The sequence below is a fragment of the Rousettus aegyptiacus genome, unplaced genomic scaffold (assembly GCF_014176215.1).
Source record: "Rousettus aegyptiacus isolate mRouAeg1 unplaced genomic scaffold, mRouAeg1.p scaffold_m13_p_1, whole genome shotgun sequence".
Taxonomy (NCBI): domain Eukaryota; kingdom Metazoa; phylum Chordata; class Mammalia; order Chiroptera; family Pteropodidae; genus Rousettus; species Rousettus aegyptiacus.
This window is the reverse complement of record NW_023416284.1, coordinates 17,547,866-17,560,320: the sequence shown is the minus strand read 5'-3', so window position 1 is coordinate 17,560,320 and position 12,455 is coordinate 17,547,866. Positions and strand designations below refer to the sequence as shown.

At 33.5% G+C, this 12,455-nt stretch overlaps 1 protein-coding gene across 4 annotated transcripts in view; it reads right to left on the bottom strand.

Moving 5' to 3' along the window:
* Positions 1 to 12,455, bottom strand: part of PHACTR4 (phosphatase and actin regulator 4) — a 75,636-nt gene that overhangs the window by 44,855 nt on the left and 18,326 nt on the right. The window lies entirely within an intron of this gene.

Here is a 12,455-nt window from a genome sequence, read left to right as displayed (position 1 = left end):
TTTTCTATACTTAAAATTGAGTTAGGCACTTCACTTCTGTGCTCCTAAGTCACTCATAGGGGTATATCACTTTTATTATAATTATTTATCTGTCTCTCCTACATTCTTTGAAAGCAGAAATTGTCTTTATCTCCTCAGCAAGTAACTAATGTACTGCTCTGCACATAGTAGGCATTCAATAAATATTTTAAAAAACATGGAGGGAGGCAAAAGGAGAATAGGGTCTTTGACTAGTTTAATTTATCAGGTATCCTTTCAGGTTATGGAGTATTTATGCTGGGAAAAGTGCCAGGCCTGTAGGTAATGAACATACAATAATAAATCATAGAACAATTTCATAACAAAAAGGAGAAAAAAAAAAGACAGACGTAAATGAGATTATTTTGCAAGCTATTGTTACATATTATAAATTCACTCCAACAGATCCTTAACAGCAATGCAATCTTTTACGTATAGCTGCTTTTTTAGATTTATTAAAAACGTATTTTTAAAAATAGCTCTGCTTTTCTTCTAGTTTCTAAAAGAAACGCTTACTAGGACTAAAGTAGCGCCACCAGTTTTTAATCAGTCAAAGCTTATTTCTGGTCTCTGCTTTTCTCCTTCATTCCTGTTTCCTGGTTTCTGATCATGTCACTAAATGATAAAAGTTTCCATCTGAAAAATCAGAACATAAAGAAATAAAATAATACGAAACTCAAAATGATCTACTGTTACATATGAACGTCTCTAACAACAGACATGATCGAAAAGAAAGCTAAAATTAAAAAAAAAAAAAAAAGCTCAATTTCCCATGCTCCCCATTCTCTATGAATAATAACAGCTAACATTAATTGAGCATGTATTATGATGCCAGAAATTATTCTGTTTTACATGTATTAACTTATTTAATTCTTATGACAAACATATAAGGAAGATACCATTTATTAACCCACTTAATTGATGAGGAAACTGAGTCACAAAGGCGTAAACTTATCCAAGGATTTCAGAGCTAATAAATGGCAAAGCTAGGGGTCATATTTAGTCATCTGGATGTGCATCTCCACTCCTAACTACTAAACTATAGACCTAAATATACGTTGGATTCACACAATACGTCCTAGAATTTTAAATAAGGATGTTTATTTTTAACCTTACAAAAACTCTAGGAGATATTACTTTAACAAAAGTAAAATTCAGCTATAGAGCAATTATGCAAATTATCCTAAATGACGATGTTAGCATAAAAAAACAAACATTTCCAGTATGACCACCAACAAAAATGTTGCTTCTTATCTCAAAATCAAATTTTAAAGGAATTTCTTAGAAAATAAATGAAAGGTCTAAAATCACGAAAAGTTGGCTATATGGAACAAAGACATTTCTACTACCTCTCAAATTAAATTTACAATAAAAATACTCCGGCACCAGTGTTTCATGAGAAACCCAAATAACTAAAGCACAGGTTTACAACACCTTTAACCTATGTTATGCAACTAGGGGCATTATTATTAACAATGTACAAACATGCTTCACCCCAAGTATTGTCTATCTATATCCTCAAAGGTAGTGAGAAAACTCTTAGTTTTTTTTTTTTCCTGTTTCCCCACGTTCACCAAATTCTCCTGTTAGATACAAGGCAAAGACAATAAAATGAAAAACTCTCCTTAAGGAAATCACCACTACACTGCTCAAAGAACACAGGTATAGAAAAAGAAATACAGATGCTATATAAGCAAGTTTCGTTTTAATAATTTCCTAAGTACAAGTCAAGTTGAATAACATGGCATGAAATTCCAATGACTTAACTATTTTTATCTGTATTAAAACACTTATTCATTCTGCCTAGCATTAATAGTTCTTAATCTCCTCTTTGAGAAATGAAACTGTATCTTATTCATTTATTTTTCCATCATGGCAGCTAGAGTAGTGTGCCAACAAAAATTTATTGAGTGATTTAATGAATCAATCATCCATCCATCCACCTTTTCACCTTTTGTCTGGGGTTAGGGTAGTAATGAGTATGACAATAAATAATCAAGCAAAACAAAATACACTTCATTGTGTATATTAACCAGAACTAAGCAAGCACACACCTTTAGTATTAAGCCAAGCTTCTCATCCAAACAAGAATGTATTTTCTTTAGTAACACTTTGTTCGTTTATTATTTAAGCCCAAATTCTTATGGGTTCTTGCTACTCAAGCTCTTTGATTACTGAGTTCTAAACTAAAGAGAGAAAAGCCTGACCTCTGGAAAGAAAAACTGACAAAATAAAGCAGCTAGAGCCGCCTGTTTTACAGCATTTACATTCTTTTGGGAGATCAAAGAAGAAAAACAGAAGATATAAAATCATCAAAGGAAACTTAAATATGAAAATTTAAATATATAAAATATAAGAGATGTTTAAATGGTAAGTTCAAATGTAATACTTAATCTTTTTATGGAATGAAAAAAAGAAAGCTGTAGCTACAGACTTCCATCTGATATGATTCATTCTGGCTACTAACAGATGTAACATCTAGTTTGATGAGGAAAAAAAAGACAAAACACAAATCTTAAGTAAGGAATTGGAGGCCATCAGCAATATTCCACTAGCCCATTATACTACAATCACATTCTTTTAATGGAAGCCTCCATTATGGAGTGGGTGGGTGTGTGCACCTCTGCATGTGTTTTGGACTCCATGATTCAAATTGGAATCTTGTAAAAACTATCCTGCCTTTGTGTGAAGTCAAAGTTCTATCGTGAAAAGTCATTTTTAACATTATAAACTCTGAGCAGGCACAAGAAGCCAACCACTGAGGTTGTTCTGAAACTAACAGTTTCCTGCCTAATGGCAAGTGTTCATACTAGTTTCATTACCAGCTTTTAGATCCCACTGACCATCCTTAAACTGAATTTGAAATTCCCAGATTTAAAAAAAGCTAAAGGAGTTCATCACCATAAAACCGGTATTATAAGAAATGGTAGAGGGACTTTTTTAAGAAGGGAAAAAAAAGTAAAAAACGTAAAAAACATAAATATTGAAATGGCAAAAACAACATACCTATCAATAATTACTTCAAATCTAAATGGGTTAAATGCTGCAATCAAAAGATATTGGGGTAGCTGAAGAGATAAGAAAACAAGACCCATACATGTGCTGCCTATAAGAGACCCACTTCAGACTGAAAGACACACACAGACTGAAAACAAAGAGATGAAAAAAGGGATTTCATGTAAATGGAAAAACAAAAAACAAACAAAAAAGATCTTTAAAACAAAGGCTATAACAAGAGACAAAGGACCCAGCAATTTCACTTCTGGGTATTTATCCAAAGAAATACAAAAAGATATGTGCATCCTCTATGTTCACTGCAGCATTATTTGCAACAGCCATGATATGAAAGCAACCTAAGCGTCTATCAATAGCCAAATGGATAAAGTGGTAGTGCATACGTACAATGGAAGATGAGCCATAAAAGAATGAAATCCTACCATTTGCAACAACATGGATGATCCTACAGAGTATTACTCTAAGTGAAATAAGTCAAAGACAAATACCATACGATTTTACTTATATGTGCAATCTAAAAAAAAAAGATAAATGAACAAACTAAACAGAAACAAACTCATAGAGAACATTTTGATGACTGCCAGATGGGAGGGGGTTAGAGGGATGGATAAAAACGGAGAAAGGATTAAGATGTGCAAATCTCATGTTATAAAAACAGTCACAAAGATATAAAGTACAGCACAAGGATTATGATCAATAGTATTGTAATAACTATGAATGGTGTCAGATTGGTACTAGATTTATCAGGGTGATCACTTCATAAGTTATATAAATGGCCAATCACTATGTTGTATACCTGAAATTAATATAATATTGTATGTAGCTGATTACTGAAAAATAATCATTAAAAAAAAACTGAATTTGAAGCAAAGCTGAGGAAAAATACTTTTTAATTAAAGAAATTTACTTATCACTTAATACTAGAACATAAACATTTCAAGAATTTAAAGTTTTTAATATAAAAATGGCACATTTTAATTAGGACTATGCCATATACGCTGTGCTGTGCATATTGGTCTTTATCAAGTTTCTTTTTTTAGGTAAATAGCCAAGAAAAATTTGAAAAAGTAGAATAAAAGGGATATAATTTTAGATCTTAAAATATGGCTATAATAATTAAACACCATGTAGAATTGGTTTAAAAATGGACAGATGGTTCAAAAGAACAAAATATACGGTCCAAAAATACACTCAAGACCTTACAAAACTTAGCTTGACCCAAATAGCAACATAAATCAACAATAAAAGGGCATTTTGTTAACTACTTAACTTTAATTTTTTCCTAAGTTATATTTTATAATTGCTTTGTCAATTATCAAAAGCTAATATAAATTCAGTTGAATTATTAACATTACATCGAATCTGTATAGTAAATTGAGGAATAAATGACACTAATAATCCTTCCCATTTCTTGGCATAGCACATCTATTTACTCACCTATATACAGGTTACATACCTCTTGTTAAGATCATTCCTAAGTAATTTATAATTTTGATTGTTATTATGAATGACTTTTAATCCCTTTGGATTTCATTAAATTAAAAATTTCTACTAAAACAAGCCACACACTGGGAGAAAACATTTCTAACACATATCCCATAAAGAACGTGTATGTGGCTATGTAAAAAACTCTCGTAACTCAGTAAGAAAACATGCTAATTTTTAAAAAGAGCAAAAGATTTGAACAGACATTTCATCAAAAAAAAAAAGATATGAATGGCAAATAAACATGAAAAGTTAGTCAACATCATTAGTCATTAACCACAATGAGATACCACTATACACCTACTAGCATGGCCAAAATCCAAAACACTGACAACACCAAATATGGACTAACAGGAACTCTCATTCATCGCTGTGGGAATGCAAATTGGTACAGCCACTTGGGAAGGAATCTGGCAGTTTCTTATAAAACTAAACATAACTCTTACCATACGTTCCAACAATTGTACTCCTTGGTATTCACCCAAATAACTGAAAACTTATGTCTACACAAAAACCTGCATGCAGTTTTTTACAGCAGTTTCATTCATAACTGCCATAACTTGGAAGTAATCAAGATGCCCTTTAGTAGGTGAATGAATAAATAAAAAATGGTACATCCAAACGATGTATTCAGTGCTACAAAGGAACTATCAAGCCACGAAGGCATGGAGGAAACTTAAATGCATATTACTAAGTGAAAGAAGCCAGTCTGAAAAAAGCTATATACTGTAAGATTCCAACTATATGAAATTCTAAAAAAAGTGTAAAAGGAATGAACTAGTGATACATGCAATAACATGTACGAATCTCAACAGCATTATATTAAGTAAAAAAAGACGCAAAAGGCTATATATTATACAATTCTGTTCACATTATAGAAAAAGGGACAAAACTCAGATAAATGATTGCAAGGGGCTGGGGTTAGAGGAATAAAATTGACTATAAAAGGTTAGTAGGAACTTTTTGGGATGAAGTAAATACTCTATCTTCAGTCTGGTGGTAATAACATACCTTATATGTTTGTCAAAAAAACCAAAAATATATACCTAAAAAAGGATAAATTGTATATAAATCTCAAATAAACTGATTTATTTTAAAAAGGGGGTAGAATCCTAGGGAGCACTCTGTAACTGCTTAACACAGACTGAAAGCTCCATAAAAGCAAGGATCATGCCTTATTCATGTTTATACCCTTAGTGCCTAGGATATTATAGCTATTATGTTTACTATGTGCTTGTAAGCCCACAGCAACCATTAATTTGTTTTATTTTTAAAGCAACCTTGTGAGAAAGGCAACATTCATATCCTTATTTTACAGATAACTGAAGATCAGAGAGTAACTGTCTTGCCCAAAAGGACACAGCCAAGAAGTGACAGAACTGGGATGTGAACTCATGTTTTTCTGACTCTAGAGCCTGAGGGCTTAACTGCAATGACATGCTGCCTTGCTGATTTAGCTCAGTGTTTACTAAACAAATAAATAACGAGGAATAAATCAGCTGTGTTAGAATTTGGTAGGATAGGTTAAAACTAGCTCATAGGGAGAATAAAGTATGAATTGTAGTTTAAAAGGCAAATTATTAAAGAGAGATATAAAATGATTATTTTGGATATAGTGGGTAAGCTGTGCATATACAATGACCATTAAAGTATTTAATTCCCTTTAAAAATGCCTCTTTATTCTTTTATCTCCTTTGTAAGAAATTAACTTTATGTATTTCATATTTAACACTGAGAAATATAAAGAAACAAAAATGCCCCTACCCCTAAAACCTAGTTAAAATCCCTATTTATATTTTTAAAAATAAAAGTAATATATGACAGGAAGACGCAAAATATTAAATGAAAGCCATCCATCCCTCCTATCCCTCTCTTTGAATTTTTATAATCATTGTCTATGTAGTATCCATGACACACTGATAAGGGCTCAGATGGAACTCAGTCTACATATTTAGTCAACCTATCACACTCACTTTGATTTTCTAGGGAGTAAGTAGTAGTCAGAAGTGTTGAAAAATGGTGAGAGGATCATGGGAGACACTCCAGAGTGTCAGCATTACTACTTGTCAGGCTTGCATTACTAGTACTATGGTTCGTCTTTTTCTATTGATAGAAAAAACAATTATATGACATCTATGTTATTTGAGCTCATAGAAACTGGTGTTCCATGCACTCTATTTCCCTTAAGACTGGTATTTCTACCTAATGTGGAAAATTTAAAACCACTGTTAAGAAATACATACAAATAAGTATTGTGTGTTTACTATTAGGCAATGGAGTGTAACAGTAAAAAGATCTTGCCCTCCATAAGTTTCCTGATAGTCTTACCAGGAAATAAGATGACAGGAGATATTTAATATATTCTTATATATATTAAATATCTACTTAAAACCACAGGAAACAAAACAGAACATCATTTTTGGCATTGTTTAATCCCAGAGGAATTCATCTCCTACATTCTAAGAATCTCAAAACTAATTAAGTTCATATTTGTCCTTCGTTCTTAAAGAGGAGGGAGGGGAGGACTTTGTTATTAGCACAATTTTGAGCTTCCAATAACAATATAACATCACGAAATTTTTTCCCATGAACTTTCAAGTGAACTCCATTAATTTTGAGCATGTCTCCTTAATATGTGTCCTTGAACAGCTAGGGAAAAACGCTTTATAACACAGAATGATTTATAAATTCAGATACGGAATAGAAAGAAAATAATTGACTTTATTTGTTTAGAAAATAGCTTCTGTTTTCTACCCGAGCAAACTGCATCTCATATTTCCTATGTGATATAAATTCTAATCTAAAGGAAATATTGCCTTGTAAATCTGTTCTCAGAATACCATGCATATGAGTAGTCTTTACAACAAGCTTCAAATTCAAGATTCACACTAATAAAACTATTTCATTAAATAAGTATTTCATCAGACACATACCAAAAAATTTTCTTCAACAAATAGTGTTCATGCCTGTGGAAAGGAAGGTATATAGAGACTTCAAACAGAAGATTTAAAACATTTTGGGAAGGTAATTTAGTATACATACAAATTCTCTCTTGTATCAAAAACTCTTTAGAAGTTTCATATGCCAGAGTTTCAGTCCCTTTTCTTCTGGCATGTTATGGAGAGTGACTGTCAACTCATAAACAGTTGATAAGGAAATTTTAAAAACAGTGAGGTAGGATTGCGGGGGGTGGGGGGGATGGTGGTGAGAGAAATGGGTGAAAGGAGTCAAAAGGTATAAACTTCCAGTTATAAAATAAATAAAACTTGGGGATGTAATGTACAGCATGGCAACTGTAGTTAATAATATTATATTATAAATTTGAGAGCTGCTGAGAGTAGATCTTAAAAGTTCTCATCATAAGATAAAAATTCTGTCTACAGCCATGCCACCCTGAACAAGACCAACCCCATCTGATCTCGAAAGCTAAGCAGGGTCAGGCCTGGTCAGTACTTAGATGGAAGACCACCTAGAAAGACTAGGTGCTGTAGGTGTGAAAAATAAAAAAATAAGGGATTGTAAGCTGACAAGGTCCTTCCTTGCAATCTGCGAGGTCAACCAAGGGTTGCCTTGCCTCAAAAATAAATAAATAAATAAATAAATAAATAGATAGATAAGATAAATAAGTCTGTAACTATGTACGGTGACAAATGTTAACTAGACTTATTGTGGTGATCATTATGCAGTATATACAAATATTGTCAAAAAACAGCAAGTATTGGCAAGGATGCAGAGAAAAGTGAACCCTCATACATTGTTGGTGAGATTGCCAACTGGTACAGCTGCTATGGAAAACAGTATGGAGGGTTCTCCAAAAATTAAAAATGGATATACCTTTTACCCAGCAATTGCACTTCTGGGTATCTATCCAAAGAAGACCAAAACAATAACTGTAAAGATCTATGCATTCCAATATTCATGGAAGCACAATTTACAAGAGCCAAGATATGGCTACAACCTAAATGCCCATCAACAAACAATTGGATAGAGAAATTATGGTTCATATATACAATGGAATATTACTCAGCAATTAAAAAAATGAAATCCTACCATTTACAACAACATGGATGGACCTAGAGGTTATTATGATGAGTGAAATAAGTCAGATAGAGAAAGATAAATACCATATGATTTCACTTACATGTGGAATCTAAGGAACAAAAAAGAACTAATTAAAAACAGACTCACAAATACAGTGGACAATTTGGTGACAGATAGAGGTGAGGGAGGTTGGGGGACTGAGAGAATGGCTTGAAGGATTAAAGAAGTACAAATTAGTAGTTGATAGTTGGGCACAAGGATGAGGAGCACGGCACAGGGAATGCAGTTAGCATTAATATGATGGCTAAGTGGGGGGTCAGGGGAGGGAGGGAGCAATTGGGGGAATCGTTTTATGAACAATCTAGATGTCTAACCAATGTACTGTATACTTGAAATGAATTTAAATGAGTAAATTTATTTTTTAAAAAATCACAGAACAGGAGAAACTTAACAAATTGAAATGAAAAAATATATATATAGATATTGAATCATCATGTTGTAGACCTGAAACTAATATAATGTATGTCAAGTATACTTTAATAAAAGAAAAAAAGTGGTGGAGTATGAAGCATCACAGCATAAGCTATACATACATCTTCTCTGTACCCTTTCCTCCCCTAGCACTTATGTACAGTGTAGTCATTACTTTTTTTTTTAACTGGTAACATACACCAATGTAGATTAATAGTACTTTCACTGTCTTTTACCATGTATTCTTTGAATGTGAGGATGAATAAAATAAGGAGAATCAGGGTAAAAGCTGTTTGATCCTTTATCATCTTCCCCACTCCATGACCTTGAATGTCTGTTCCAACTCTGGTAAAATTCTGAAGATCTGTTTTCTGGAAGGGACAAAACAAATGGTCTCTGGATAGAGGGACACAAAAAGTAGTTGATGGTGGCAAGCACTAAAAACTGAGGGGAATTAAGTGAACATATGCACAATCAATGCTGAATGCAGCAACCCCCACAGTCCTCTTCACCCCTATCATCTAAACAGTGATGGGAAGACTCTGCCCCTTGGCCGCTGATACTGATATGGGGAAGCTCCTCAACAACAGGGACAAGAAGTTCACCTACAGTAAGGTCCAAAAGCAATTAGTCTATGCATTTAAAGCTCCCAATTTAAAGCTTGCCTCTCTTAATTATGAGCAGACAGCTAATTATCACTAGACATAGAGGAAAAGTCTAACATAAAAGAGATCACAACATTAAAAGCAACTCTAGGGAAAAAAGAGATAAAGCAGGGCAAAGAACATTTATTGAAACAATAAAAGAATATTATGAAGGAAACATTCAAAGAAAAAAGACCTCCTAGACATTAAAACATAAGAGTAGAAAGAAAAATTTAATAGAAGATAAAGAAATCTTCTAGAAGGCAGAGCTAAAAGAAAAAGGTGAAAATTAGAGAACTATTCCAGGAGGTCCAATATCAAGAAGCTATTAGCAATCAAGAAGGGACGACATGAGATTTAAGAAACAAAAAAGCCAATGCAGGAGAGGAGCAGAATTGCCAAATGACTAGGAACATCCCAGAAAGACAGCTGTGTAGTGCACACAAAGGGGCACCTATCCAGACTGAAGCAGTTAACCCAAGAGTCATCAGCAAGATCTCTGCTGACATTTACCCTCTTTTCAAAGATAGGGACATAGTGCCCAGGTGGGCCTGGCCCTCAGCCTGTCTTGATTACATACTGGTGATTTTTTTTTCTCAAAATACTCAGCTGCCTATTGAGCTCAGAACACGCGTTTCACCCCACAAGTGTTCTTAAACCTACTTCTGAGAGCTGTTGGTAGGTCATAGTCAAATTTAAGAGAAACCACAGAGCTGCTCACTTCCTCTGACTATATTTGTACCAAATGTCCAAGACCTAGACTGACCAATACAATTTCCAGGACTAAGTTTTGACTTTGCCCATGATTTCTACGGAAGAAACTCTGTGAACTTCAGGAAACTAGAGCAAGTCCAGCCCATCCATCCTTGGGGGTCCCTGACATCCTTTTAGGAGTCTAAGAGGTACAACTATGTACTTAATAATGCTTTAAGAATGCCCTTGATAAAAACATAGAACTTTTAGTTTTAGTAACTCTCAACCCTTTGGTACATGTCTTTTTATTATTCCGTGTGATGAAATGTAAGTATGCATAAAGCATGTACTTAAGTACAATGGTTCAGTAACCAGTCAGTGGCCTGTTAGGAATTGGGCCTCACAGCAAGAGGTGAATGGCAGGTGAGTGAGCGAAGCTTCATCTGTATTTGCAGCCGCTCCCCAGTACTAATTAGCACCACTGCCTCAGCTCCACTTCAGATCATCAGACATTAGATTCTCATAGGAGCTCTGGTCCCTGGTGCCAAAAATGTTGGGAACCATTGCAATGGTTACCTTTAGAAAAGGCACTTGTGTGACTGAGTTGCAAGCTGAGCTAGCCAGTTTTTTTCATGAAATATCATTTTTGCTTGAAAGAATGACAAACTATGTTATTCATGCTTATGTATCTGACAGATATTGTCTCAAAATCAATTGAACAACAAAACCTGACTGCATTGTCAGTGATGTAAGTTAAGCTTTCAAGAAAATATTCGAATTTCAAAAACAGCTAGAGTGTGCTTGACAGCTTCCCAATATTTAAAGATTTGCCCAATGCCAGTGGTGGTATTAACAAATACTAATATTGAATGAAATTAACAAATTTTAGAATAAAATGTGTAACATCTGTCCATGTACAGAAGGTCCTAGAGGCCTTAGGTTGGTCTCACTGGAACCTGATGGATAAAAATTCCTGTTTTATTTTTAGAATGCAAACAATAATTCTTTTTCAACAAATCTACATAACTATTAACTAACCTAATTGTAACAAAATTCCCACCCCACCTTATAGGGACTCCATCGTCTCAGAAACAAACCATTTTACATTCAAAATTCTTTTTTTTGTCAAATGGCATTGAGCAGACCATAACTTAATAAACTACATTCTTATCAGGTGTATGTTTTGTAAACAACAAAGGGAAAAAATCAGTATATTTGAAGAAAGAATCAAGGACACAGAATGAGACTAATTATATAAAATATATAACTGAGTCATTTCCATTTTTTCTAAAATTCACATTATAAATATAAGTCAATTAATTTAAAAATTCCAAGATTCAAAGGAAAAACTTCTCACTAGCACAGAACACAAACTTTTTCTCATATTAGTGATCAAAATCACACTTCAATTTATGTTTCAATTGATTACTGACCAACTATAACCTTCACAGCAACTCTCACTTTGGTATTCTCTAGTAAATTTAAGTTACACTTAATATAACTTATATTAATTTAATTAGCTCAATAATAAATTTAAATGATTAAAGTTATGCTTGAGTTAGATAAGGTAGGATGTCAGAGAAAAAATAAGTTTCCAGTAAAAACCTTTGGAGTTATCATACATTACTCTCGTTTGTCCTATGGATATGTTCTCTAGTATTTGTCACCAGGTAACTATGACCAATTCCATTTACTAAATTGTTCATAAATAATCTCAAGATTTAACTTGGTAATGAGACTACACATTTATGAATAAAGTACTGACTGCCCTCTTGTGTTCAAACAAAGGATTTCACTAATGAACTACATTTAATGTAAGTACCCTTCAAGGGAAAAAAAAGCCAAGGTCCTAAAGAAGTCATTTATGGTTCTTAACAGAGGAATTTTGATCTTGCAAGGTTTTCAAGAACAGTCTTCTCAAAGCCAAGACAAACAGCTATTAATCTGAGCTATCTAATTACTTGTACAAGTAACACAAAGTGCCTAACCTCAGTCATCTACGGTAATCAGGCATGAGTAGAATAGAAACTTGGTAACTCTACTTCTTCAAATTACACTGGCAAAAAACAAGATTCAGACTTTCCAATT